Below are 12172 nucleotides of genomic sequence, written 5' to 3' on the forward strand. Positions count from 1 at the left end.
GTGATAGAACTGTATCTGTTCTGGTCTGAAGATCTAGGAAGTGTAGCAGACTCCCATACTGTTGCTCTCTTAAAAACCAGATGTCATACTTTAAAAATGAAGTCTAGAATGCAAGTGAGAGATGGACAAAGAGGATAACCTAGTGCACTAACTAACCAATCCACCCAGCAAAGGCTCCAGGCATCTGAGAAACGCCATTTATATTTTTTTCCACTTTAAAGGTAGTAATTGATACTCACTAGAGATGCATATGGCTACCCTCTTCTAGGTTAAGAAAGGAATGTTTACTTCTAGTTTGCTAAGGGATTTTCTACATTTTCTATAACTTCTTAATTTCTATAATGTATTAAAATTTCTCTTATTTGGTTAAAATCACTTAGCAATTGTGACAAATTGATTTTATTGATTTATTTTTGATAATTTTATTTGCCATTCCTTTACATTTTGCTAGAGTAAGAAATATGAAATAAATTTGTTATGTGCCTGCCAAGGGGGCAGACTGAGGGTGGGAGGGAACCTGGGAACACAGTTGGTCAGATTAATGTTAGAACATTGTATGCCTGAAAAAATCCCATTATGAATATTTGTAAATCATGGTGTCTTAATACCAAATTTAGAAACAATACATATTATGTACATATATACACCATAATTTACAATGCTGCTAAATAGGTTTTTGTGCATAAAATATCACCACAAACCTCCACCAGAGAATCAAAACCCACTATGGTAAACTTTTTAATGTTCTAGACTGAACCCAGCCATCAAATAATTGAAATTATGTTTGTGTTTGCAGGTTTGATATTTTTGGTGGGAGGAGCACGCCCTGCTCTTGGTGCTGTGATACAAGATCACTTCTGGAGGTGCTCATCAGACCATTTGAGGTACAGGGAATTGAATCAGATGGCCACATGCAAGAAAAATGGCTTTACCCCAGTAACTAACTGTCTGATCTTTTCCAACTATGTGACCTCAGCTACCACCAATTCCAGCTGTACAAAAACTGCCAATCAACTCAAGAGAGAAAAAATAAAACAAACTTTAAACTACTACCTTTAAAGTTTTAATTTATACAACAGGTAACTAAACATTGAAGTAAATTAAAAAGGAAACATAATGAATAATTGGAGAATAGTATATGGATTTAAAATGAACATTTTTTTAAATTTAATTTATTCAAAGAAAATGCCTTACATAGTTGACATAACTGATAATAATACATTTTTAGGATGACCTAAAGCAACACTTTTTTTAAATAGAAAGTTGGAAAAAAAAAAGAATAGAAAGTTGAAAGAAAAACTGAAGAGATGGAAGAGAAAGGAGAGTATTTTTGAAAACTATTGACTCACATTGAATTTAATGAAGCACCAGCAGAAAGTTTAGTAAGTTCTTTTTTTTTTTTTTTAAAGGATAAGAGTTAAAAAAAATACAGCAATAGCGGTGTAAGAGTGACAAGTGCTGTTTTTTGCATAGGCCCAGAAAAATATGGGTAAAATGGGAAAAAAAAAAAAGCCTTGTCCTAAATACAAAGAGACTTTATCCCTGAAGTTCTCTGGCATAAGACCGACTCTGGGTTCCAGGCATACTAGGTTGTCCAACCCCTGAGTCATTTTCTGTGGTGAAATTTTTTCACACATTAGAAGTTGTTGTTGTCTGGTTTCTGTAAAGATTCTGGTTTCTGTGTCAGAAGGATTCTGGTTTCTGTGCCTCATCAAAGTCAGGATGTGGAGCGCCCTCGAGTTTCACCTCACCATCAGATGCGGAGCATCATGCCCTGCAAGCAAGTTGTTGCTGTCGCTGAGTCATCTGGGTGTCAAGGGAACACTCCTTGGAGTAAAGTCAATGCCATGGTAGCGGTAGGGTCTCCCCTGGTTGGGGTTTGCCTCCTGGTGATGTTGTAGAAAATCGTGATTGTTTCCGTAAATAGTCAATGCTTCAGAGGTGTATGGGCAATGCCCATTCTTTGAAGGCTTGAGCCAAATCATTATGCCAATGTTCAGGGTATAAAGCCTAACTGCATTCCAAAATTTGTGTTCCTATCTCTGTTAGATAATAACTTGTTTGCATATGTAGTATTTTTCCATCTTAATGCATCTATGCAAAAGAGGAACAATGCCACAATGTATTATTATTGGTGCCTCTGGGAAGCCGAAGAAACAAGCCAACAATCCCCTTAACTTGGTTCTAACATGAATTCTAAAGCAAGACACTTCTACCATAATCCCTGTTAAACAGATTGCTTTGTTAGTTTTCCTTCCTTCCTTCCTTCCTTCCTTCCTTCCTTCCTTCCTTCCTTCCTTCCTTCCTTCCTTCCTTCCTTCCTTCCTTCCTTCCTTCCTTCCTTCCTTCCTTCCTCCCTCCCTCCCTCCCTCCCTCCCTCCCTCCCTCCCTCCCTCCCTCCCTCCCTCCCTCCCTCCCTTCCTTCCTTCCTTCCTTCCTTCCTTCCTTCCTTCCTTCCTTCCTTCCTCCCTCCCTCCCTCCCTCCCTTCCTCCCTCCCTCCCTCCCTCCTCCTTCCTCCTTCCTTCCTTCCTTCCTTTCTTCTTTCTTTCTTTCTTTCTTTCTTTCTTTCTTTCTTTCTTTCTTTCTTTCTTTCTTTCTTTCTTTCTTTCTTTCTTTCTTTCTTTCTTTCTTTCTTTCTTTCTTTCTTTCTTTCTTTCTTTCTTCTTTTACACAAACAAACAGAAAACAGTGTGCACAATTGTCACTATATAAGGGGATATTCAATAAGAGTAATAGTGGTTAAGGGATTACATCTAGAATATTTATATACATGCATATCTCTTTTATGTCATTAAAAATAGTCAAAGGGAACCAACTTAGACCCCAGGTGATTAGACACTGACCGTCCAGCCTTGAACCCTGGATCCCAGACATAGAAATGACACAGTTCTCCACAATAGTTCCAGGAACCAAATCCTCTCTGGGACATCCTTAATACTGCTCTGGCACCAACATGTGTCAGTTCTAATATGACATCCTGACAACGAGGAAATGGGAACAACTTGATCTAAGAGCAGGTTGTCTTACCTCAACATCTAACTATAAGCCAGAAGACTTGTCACCCTTTGATCTGTGCAATGTCAAGATCGCTATCTACAGATGACTGACTGTGACAACCATGACTGGGCAGAACATATCTTGGGACCAATACAAAAAGCCCTAGTCTAGGTTTTGGTCTATGATCTGTACAACAACCAAGATCTCTAATTCCAGAGGTCTGACTGAGGCAATTGCAACTGAATGGGTCTTCTGGAAACATAGCGAAAGACTATCCCAGGCTCCATACTAGGATCAGCGCAATGACCAAGGCCACCAACTATAGAAGATGGATTAAAACGACAGTGAAGTAACAGAACCTCTAGAACTGCAAAGAAAGACTTTGCTCCAGTTTTGGACCTGTGCGGATACCAAGATCTCTAGATACAGGGGTTTGATTTTATCACCCATGACAGAGCAGAAGTCTTCCATATACCACAAAGGGACCGAGGGGAGAGTAAATGAACATGCAAGGAGTCTATAGTTATTCCCATGACAGTATACTTCAAGGGTGGAGAAACCCTGTATCTCGTAGGCCAAGAGAATTCCCTTTCTAATGTCCCCAATATTTACTGTGCCTATGCAGGAAAAAAAAAACAAAACAAAACAGCACAAGGTAATCTTTTTAACTTATTTATCTATTTATTTATTTTGATTACTTTGTTTCGGTTTAGATACTGAAGTTGTTGTCTCCAATTTTTTTCTTTCCTTTTTGCGCTCTGTTCTGTTTTATTTCAGGACCCTGGCTATTATGTGGTGCTTGTCTTTATTGCTGTAGGGCTCACTGAATTTTTTTATTTGATATTTCCTTTTGTATTGCTGTGGTGCTTCACTTCCTTTTTTCCTTTCTTCTCTCAAACTGAGGATGAGAGTCTCCAGAAGGACTCTGCCCATTTTCGGCTTATTTGATTTTTACCCCATTTGATTTTTTTTCTTTTCTTCAAACAAAACCACATAACTTGAACTATCTAGTTCCGCCTCTCAAATAAAGGGGGAAATAAAGGAGAGTACCAAGACTAAACAGTTGTATGATCTCTAAGTAGTAAGCTAGACACAGAAGGGACCACTTATACTAGTAGCCCAGGGGGTGAGGGTGGGGGATAAGGGATGCAAGATGGGAACGGGGTGGGGGGATGGCGGGGGTGGAGGTGGAGGGAGGACAACTTTGGTGATGGGAATGCTCCTGATTTAATGTTAATATGGACTTAAAATATTACTGTGAAAGATATGTAAGACACTTTGGTCAAAATAAAAATTATAATAATAAAAAATAAAGTCCAGGAGGTAAGTGCTGAATCCTGGACGCCACTTTGGTCTGTGATTTGGCCTGCTGGAGTCTGCAAAATGACTCCTAGAATTTCCATATCAGAAAATGCCTTTGAGTGGGAACTAATCAGAAACCTAGTATGGCAGCAGCTACAGTTACACATTGAAGGAAGGTGGAGGACAGGCAGCTTCTGAGAATAGATAGATAGGAACAGAGTTCTGGTTTCTTTGCAGCCTGAGAGTCTATTTTTTTCACTTTGGTAACTGGTTGGCAGCTGGTTTGAGTGAGCATAATAACGGCTTCATGGGTAGCCAAGAACTGAGGGTAAAAATGATTAAATGTGGGGTAATAGGCTGTGAGAGTGAGGGTGTAAAGGACTAAAGATGAGTTTTGGTGAGCTTGTTGAGCCAAGGCAGGAAGGAAATAATACAATATAGACATTCTTTATATGACAGAGTAAACTTAATGATATCCAAAAAATAAAATGAATATTTTTAAAGCAACAAAAAGTAATAAATACTGGTAAAACTGCAAAAAATTAAATTAAATTAAAAAGTCAACAGAAAAGTAGCAAAGAGAGCCAAGCAATGAATCTGAAAGGCCCAAGAAGTGAATATTAAAATTATTTTGTGTGTGTCTTTATTTTTTCAAGTAACTGAAAAGGTATTTTGAGCATAAAGAGAAAGAAACTAAAATTAGATAATTTATCACCAATCGTAAATTGTTTACTGAGTCTACTGTTAGAGGATGCAGAGTCTCACAATTTGCTATTGCCAAGCTGGACAACCCAGAGAGCAGATGGCCTCTGTTCCGGTCTGAGAGTACAAGAACAATGCCCCAGGCTCAGACTGTTGGCAGCAAAGTTCCCTCTTACTTAGCCTTTTATTCTATTAAGACCTTACATTTTTGTTTATTTATTTATTTATTTATTTGTGGGGGGCCACACTCGGTGACACTCAGGGGTTACTCCTGGCTATGTGCTCAGAAATGGCTCCTGGCTTGGGGGACCATATGGGACACCGGGGAATCGAACCATGGTCCGTCTTATGCTAGTGCTTACAAGGCAGACTTCTTACTTCTAGCGCCACGTAGATGAGGCCCACGCACATAATCTGCTTTATTCTGTCTAGCAATTCAAATGTTAATCTCATTCTGAAACTTTCTCCCAGACATACTCAGAATAACATTTGATTGTGTCTGCTACTGGAAATTTCACAAACAAAATTAAATAATGCAAATGATGGTATTGAAATAAAATTCTAATTTTTAAAGAGTTTTCCTCTGTAAGCTACAAAATTTTTTTTCAGAACAACACAATATAAAAGACTTAATTTTTAATAAACACATTGAAATTACTAAGTGAAGTTCTTAGGTATAAGGAAAAGAATTCTAGATTAGATGTCTAGAAATTCAAGGATCATGCAAGGCCAGTTATTGAATACAATCTTTCAGTATACAAAGCATGTTCTCAGTCCAATATGAAATTTTCCTACTCCCCAGAGTAAGCTTTAAGAAATTGTTACGAATAAGAGATATACCTTGCGGGGCCGAAGAGATAGCATGGAGGTACGGCGTTTGCCTTTCATGCAGAAGGTACTTGGTTCAAATCCCGGCGTCCCAACATCCAAGCAAACAACACCCATAAAAAAGCTGGAGTGGCCACACTAATATCACATAATGAAAAATTTATACTCAGGAAGGTTGTAAGGGATAAAGATGGAAATTTTGTATTAATCAAGGGATACATACAGCAGGAAGATATTACTCTCCTAAACATATATGCACTGAATGAGGGGCCAGCAAAATATTTAATAAAATTGTTGACAAATCTGAAAAATAATATCAATAAAAACACAAAAATTGTGGGAGACCTCAACACAGCATTGTCAACACTTGAAAGGTCAACCAGACTGAAACCCAATGAGAATATACTAGACTTGAAAAAAGAAATGGAAGAAAGAGGCCTAGTAGATATATACAGGACACTCCACCCCCAGAAGCCTGGATACACGATCTTCTCTAATGTACATGGGACATTCTCCAGGATAGACTACATGTTAGCACACAAAACATACCTCCATAATATCAAGAGGATAGAAATTTTGCAGGCTATCTTCGCTGACTACAGGGCCCTGAAATTATATGTGACCTGCCAAGGGACACAGAAGAAAAACTTTAATACCTGGAAGTTAAACAGCCTAATACTGAATAACCAGTGGGTCCAAGATGAAATCAAAGAGGAAATTAAAACCTTCCTAGAAACAAATGACAATGGAGACACAAACTATCAGAACCTATGGGACACAGCAAAAACGATACTGAGAGGAAAATTTATAGTTTTGCAAGAACACATCAGGAAAGAAGAAGGGGCATACCTGAATAGCTTATTGACGCAGCTCATAGAATTAGAAAGTGCTCAACAAAAGGACACAAAAATAGGGAGACAGAAGGAAATAACAAAACAGAGCAGAAATCAATAAAGTGGAAACCCAAAAAACAATCCAAAAGATCAACAAAAGCAGAAGTTGGTTCTTTGAAAAAATGAACAAGATTTATAGACCACTGGCAAAAGTAACAAAGAAAGTGAGATAGAGAGAGAAACTTGATAACTTATATTAGGAATGAAAAAGGAGAGATCACTACTGATATAATAGAGATCCATAGGGTAATCAGAAACTACTTTGAGAAACTCTATGCCACTAAAAATGAAAACGTGGAAGAAATGGATACATTTTTGGACTCTTATAATCTTCCACGGTTGAATGAAGAGGATGTAGCATATATAAACACACCCATCACTATTGAGGAAATTAAGACAGTAATCAAATGTCTGCCCAAAAACAAAAGTCCAGGCCCAGATGGATTTACTAATGAATTCTTTCAAACCTTTCAAGAGGAACTTCTACCAATCCTGGCAAGACTCTTTCATGAAATTGAAAAAACAGGAACACTTCCAAATAGCTTTTATGAAGCCAACATCACCTTGATACCTAAACCAGACAGAGATGCTACAAAAAAAGAAAATTACAGACCAATATTGCTGATGAATACAGATGCAAAGATCCTCAACAAAATCCTCGCAAATAGAATTCAATGCCTCATTAAGAATTTCAACCACTACAATCAAGTAGGTTTCATCCCAGGAATGCAAGGCTGGTTTAACATTGTAAATCTATCAACATAATACACAACATCAACAACAAGAAAAATATAAATCACATGATTATTTCAATTGATGCAGAGAAAGCATTTGATAAGGTCCAACACCCATTCTTGATCAAAACTCTCAGCAAGATGGGAATGGAAGGAACCTTTCTCAATATAGTTAAGGCCATCTACCACAAGCCAGAGGCAAATATTGTCCTCAATGGAGAAAAACTGAAAGCCTTTCCTCTAAATTCTGGCCCAAGACAAGGCTGTCCTCTCTCACCACTCCTATTCAATATAGCACTGGAAGTACTCGCTATAGCGATTAGGCAAGAAAAAGATATCAAGGGAATCCAGATAGGAAAGGAAGAAGTCAAGCTCTCACTGTTTGCAGATGACATGATACTCCGCCTATAAAACCCTAAAGTCTTTATGAAAAATCTTCTAGAAACAATAGACTCATATAGCAAGGTGGCAGGCTACAAAATTAACACACAAAAATCAATGGCCTTTCTATACACCAATAGTAATAAGGAAGAAATAGAAATTAAGAAAACAACCCCATTCACAATAGTGCCACACAAACTCAAATATCTTAGAGTCAACTTGACTAAAAATGTGAAGGACCTATACAAAGAAAACTACAAAACTCTGCTCCAAGAAATAAGAGAGAACACGCGGAAATGGAAGCACATACCCTGCTCATGGATTGGCAGAATTAACATCTTTAAAATGGCAATACTCCCCAAAGCATTGTACAGATTTAATGCGATCCCACTAAAGATACCCATGACATTCTTCAAAGAAGTGGATCAGGCACTTTTGAAATTCATTTGGAACAATAAACAACCTAGAATAGCTAAAGCCATCATTGGGAAAAGAATATGGGAGGAATTACTTTCCCCAACTTTAAACTGTACTACAAAGCAATAGTTATCAAAACAGCATGGTATTGGAATAAGGATAGGTCCTCAGATCAGTGGAATAGGCTTGAATACTCAGAAAATGTTCCCCAGACATACAAACACCTAATCTTTGATAAAGGAGCAAGAAATTCTAAATGGAGCAAAGAAAGCCTCTTTAACAAGTGGTGTTGTCACAAGTGGCTAGCCATTTGCAAAAAATTGAACTTAGACCCCCAGCTAACATCATGTATGAAGGTAAAATCCAAATGGATGAAAAACCTCAATATCAGACCCGAAATCATAAGATATATAGAACAACACGTAGGTAAAACACTCCAGGACACTGAGACTAAAGACATCCTCAAAAAGGAAACTGCACTCTTCAAGCAAGTGAAAGCAGAGATTAACAGATGGGAATATATTAAATTTAGAAGATTCTGCACCTCAAAAGAAATAGCGCCCAGGATACATGAGCCACCCACTGAGTGGGAGAAACTATTCACCCAATACCCATCAGATAAGGGGCTAATCTCCAAAATATACAAGACACTGACCAAAATTTACAAGATAAATACAACTAATCTCATCAAAAATGGGAGAAAAATGGACAGACATTTTGACAAAGAACAAATACAAATGGCCAAAAGACACATGAAAAAATGCTCCACATCACTAATCATCAGAGAGATGCAAATTAAAACAACTATGAGGTACCATCTCACACCCCAGAGATTGGCACACATCACAAAGAATGAGAATAAACAGTGTTGGCAGTGATGTGGAAAGAAAGGAACTCTTATCCACTGCTGGTGGGAATGCCGTCTAGTTCAACCTTTACGGAAAGCAATATGGAGATTCCTCCAAAAACTGGAAATCGAGCTTCCATACAATCCAGCTATACCACTCCTAGGAATATACCCTAGGAACACAAAAATACAATACAAAAATCCCTTCCTTACACCTATATTCATTGCAGCACTATTTACTATAGCAAGATTCTGAAAAAAGCTAAGATACCCTTCAACAGATGACTGGCTAAAGAAACTGTGGTACATATACACAATGGAATATTATGCAGCTGTCAGGAGAGATGAAGTCATGAAATTTTCCTATACATGGATGTACATGGAATCTATTATGCTGAGTGAAATAAGTCAGAGAGAGAGAGAGAGAAAGATGCAGAATTGTCTCACTCATCTATGGGTTTTAAGAAAAATGAAAGACATTCTTGCAATAATCATTTTCAGACACAAAAGAGAAAAGAGCTGGAAGTTACAGCTTACCTCATGAAGCTCACCACAAAGAGTGATGAGTTTAGTCAGAGAAATAACTACATTTTGAACTATCTTAATAATGAGAATGTATGAGGGAAATAGCCTGTCTAGAGTACAGGCGGGGGTTGGGTGGGGAGGAGGGAGATTTGGGACATTGGTGATGGGAATGTTGCACTGGTGATGGGTGGTGTTCTTTACATGACTAAAATCCAAACACAATCATGTATGTAATAAAGTTGTTAAAAAAAAAGAAATAACTGAAAAAAAAAACCCAATGTGAATGAATAAGGAAATTAGAAAGCCTATTTAGAGTACAGGAAGGGGTGGGTTGGGGAGGAGGGAGATTTGGTACATTGGTGGTGGGAATGTTGCATCAGTGAAGGGGGTTGTTCTTTACATGACTGAAACCCAACCACAATCACGTTTGTAAACAAGTTGTTTAAATAAAGATAATAATTTAAAAAAATTAGAATGACAATAAAACATTATGTAACAAAAATTAAATTGCATCCAAATAAATTCCTAAAGATTTTATAGTTTTAAGTATATATTTAGATTAAAGAAACTAAAATCCTTGATACATTTATGAAATGTATTATGTGAACCATAACTGAGTTTAAATTTTTATATATAGGTCAGCCAAGGATTCGGAAAATAAGAAAAATATATAAACATATATATAAATATAAAAACATATAAAATAATGTCCTAAATTATAGCTTTTAAAAATTAAATAAATGAAAAATAATTTCTTGAGAAAATTCGAAGTCTCCTGAAGGTGAACTAAAGACATAATACTGGAGGAGGTAAGATAACAAACATAGCAAAAAAATGTAGCAAATAACATGATAAACATGATAACAAAAATTAAATAAAGTGTAGAATTAGAGATCTCAACTAAACACAGCAAAAATAGTTCAAGATTCATTTATTTAAAAAAATAAAAGACCAAAATGATATTGAAGATATTTCAATTTTTCCAGATAAGTTCTGCATATAAAATGTGAAATTCAACCGAATATAAAAAGTATAGCAAGTATACTCAATCCACAGAAGTAGATATATCACAACAGTGACTCAAATGGAAGAAATGAGAGAAACAAATCTTATAAAAATGAAGATTATTTATGAGATATATCAGATTCACTGGAACAGTAAACATCAATTATTGGAATGCGATTGCCAGAGGATGAAGAGAGATATATGGACCAGAGACCATACATCGTATTCAATGAAATGATAAGTGATCTTCCCAAACCTAAAGAAGAAACTAAGAATAGGTATTCTGAAAACTGAGACAGTCCCTTAGTTTTTTAATCTGTGTCATTCATTGTTAAATACTGAAAGTCAGTAAACAAAAAAGAGGGGTAAAAGAGATAATACAAGGGTTAAGTGAGTGACCTTGGTTTGATCCCTGTTACTACCAGGTATAATCCCTAATGTGTGTACCTAAACAGACACACATTGTTATGCTTGATCTAAGTCAACAACATTGGCTATCAATGAAAATAGTTATGTGATATGATTGTTTCCCACCTGCAATTAATTATAGCATTTTTCTTAAAGCTCACCATCAGGAAAACAATGTGATTTAAAGTGTTTCAATAGAAATCTACAAATAATTTCTACTAAAAATCTACAGTGCTATTAAATAAATTCACATGTTGCTAGCAATTGAATTCATTTACTATACAATTGAAACTACTATATTGGAATAAACTACATTTAAGCTGTCATTACTAAGTAGACTCCTATTTCTCTGTTTTATATCTGTGCATAAAAACATCCATTTGGTTCTCTAGTACAATGGATTATGATTTGTGAACTAAATTATTTTCTATTTTTTATTGTTTTGGTTTTTGATTAGTTTTTATTTGGGAGGCTCAGAGATTACTCCCAGTTCTGCACACAAAAATTACCCGTGGTAGGGGCCAAAGTGGTGACGCAAGCGGTAGGGTGTTTGCCTTGCACGTGCTGACCTAGGATGGACCACAGTTCAATCCCGTGGAGGACCATATGGTCCCCCAAACCAGGAGCGATTTCTGATTCATAGCCAGGAGTAACCCTTGAGCGTCACTGGCTGTAACCCAAAAACCAAAAACCAGAAAAAGAAAAAAAGAATATTTCCAGTAATACTTAAGGGACTTTATGGGACTCTGGGGATAGAATCTGGGTCAGTGCATGCAAAGCAAGTGCACTACCCACTGCATTATCTTTCTGGACCCTTAACATTCTTTTTTTTTTTTTTTTTTTTTTTTTTTGGTTTTTGGGCCACACCTGGTAACGCTCAGGGGTTACTCCTGGCTATGTGCTCAGAAGTTGCTCCTGGCTTGGGGGACCATATGGGACACGGGGGGATTGAACCGAGGTCCGTCCAAGGCTACCGCAGGCAAGGCAGGCACCTTATATCTAGCGCCACCACCCGGCCCCTCCCTTAACATTCTTTAATAATGCAATTTTCCTGAACTAATAAAGAATGCGTGAGAGAGACATAAAGCATATAATTAGCATATATTTATGCAAATGATAATTAAACTCGAAG

Source organism: Suncus etruscus, chromosome 8 (genome assembly GCF_024139225.1).
Source record: "Suncus etruscus isolate mSunEtr1 chromosome 8, mSunEtr1.pri.cur, whole genome shotgun sequence".
In the NCBI taxonomy this organism is placed as follows: domain Eukaryota; kingdom Metazoa; phylum Chordata; class Mammalia; order Eulipotyphla; family Soricidae; genus Suncus; species Suncus etruscus.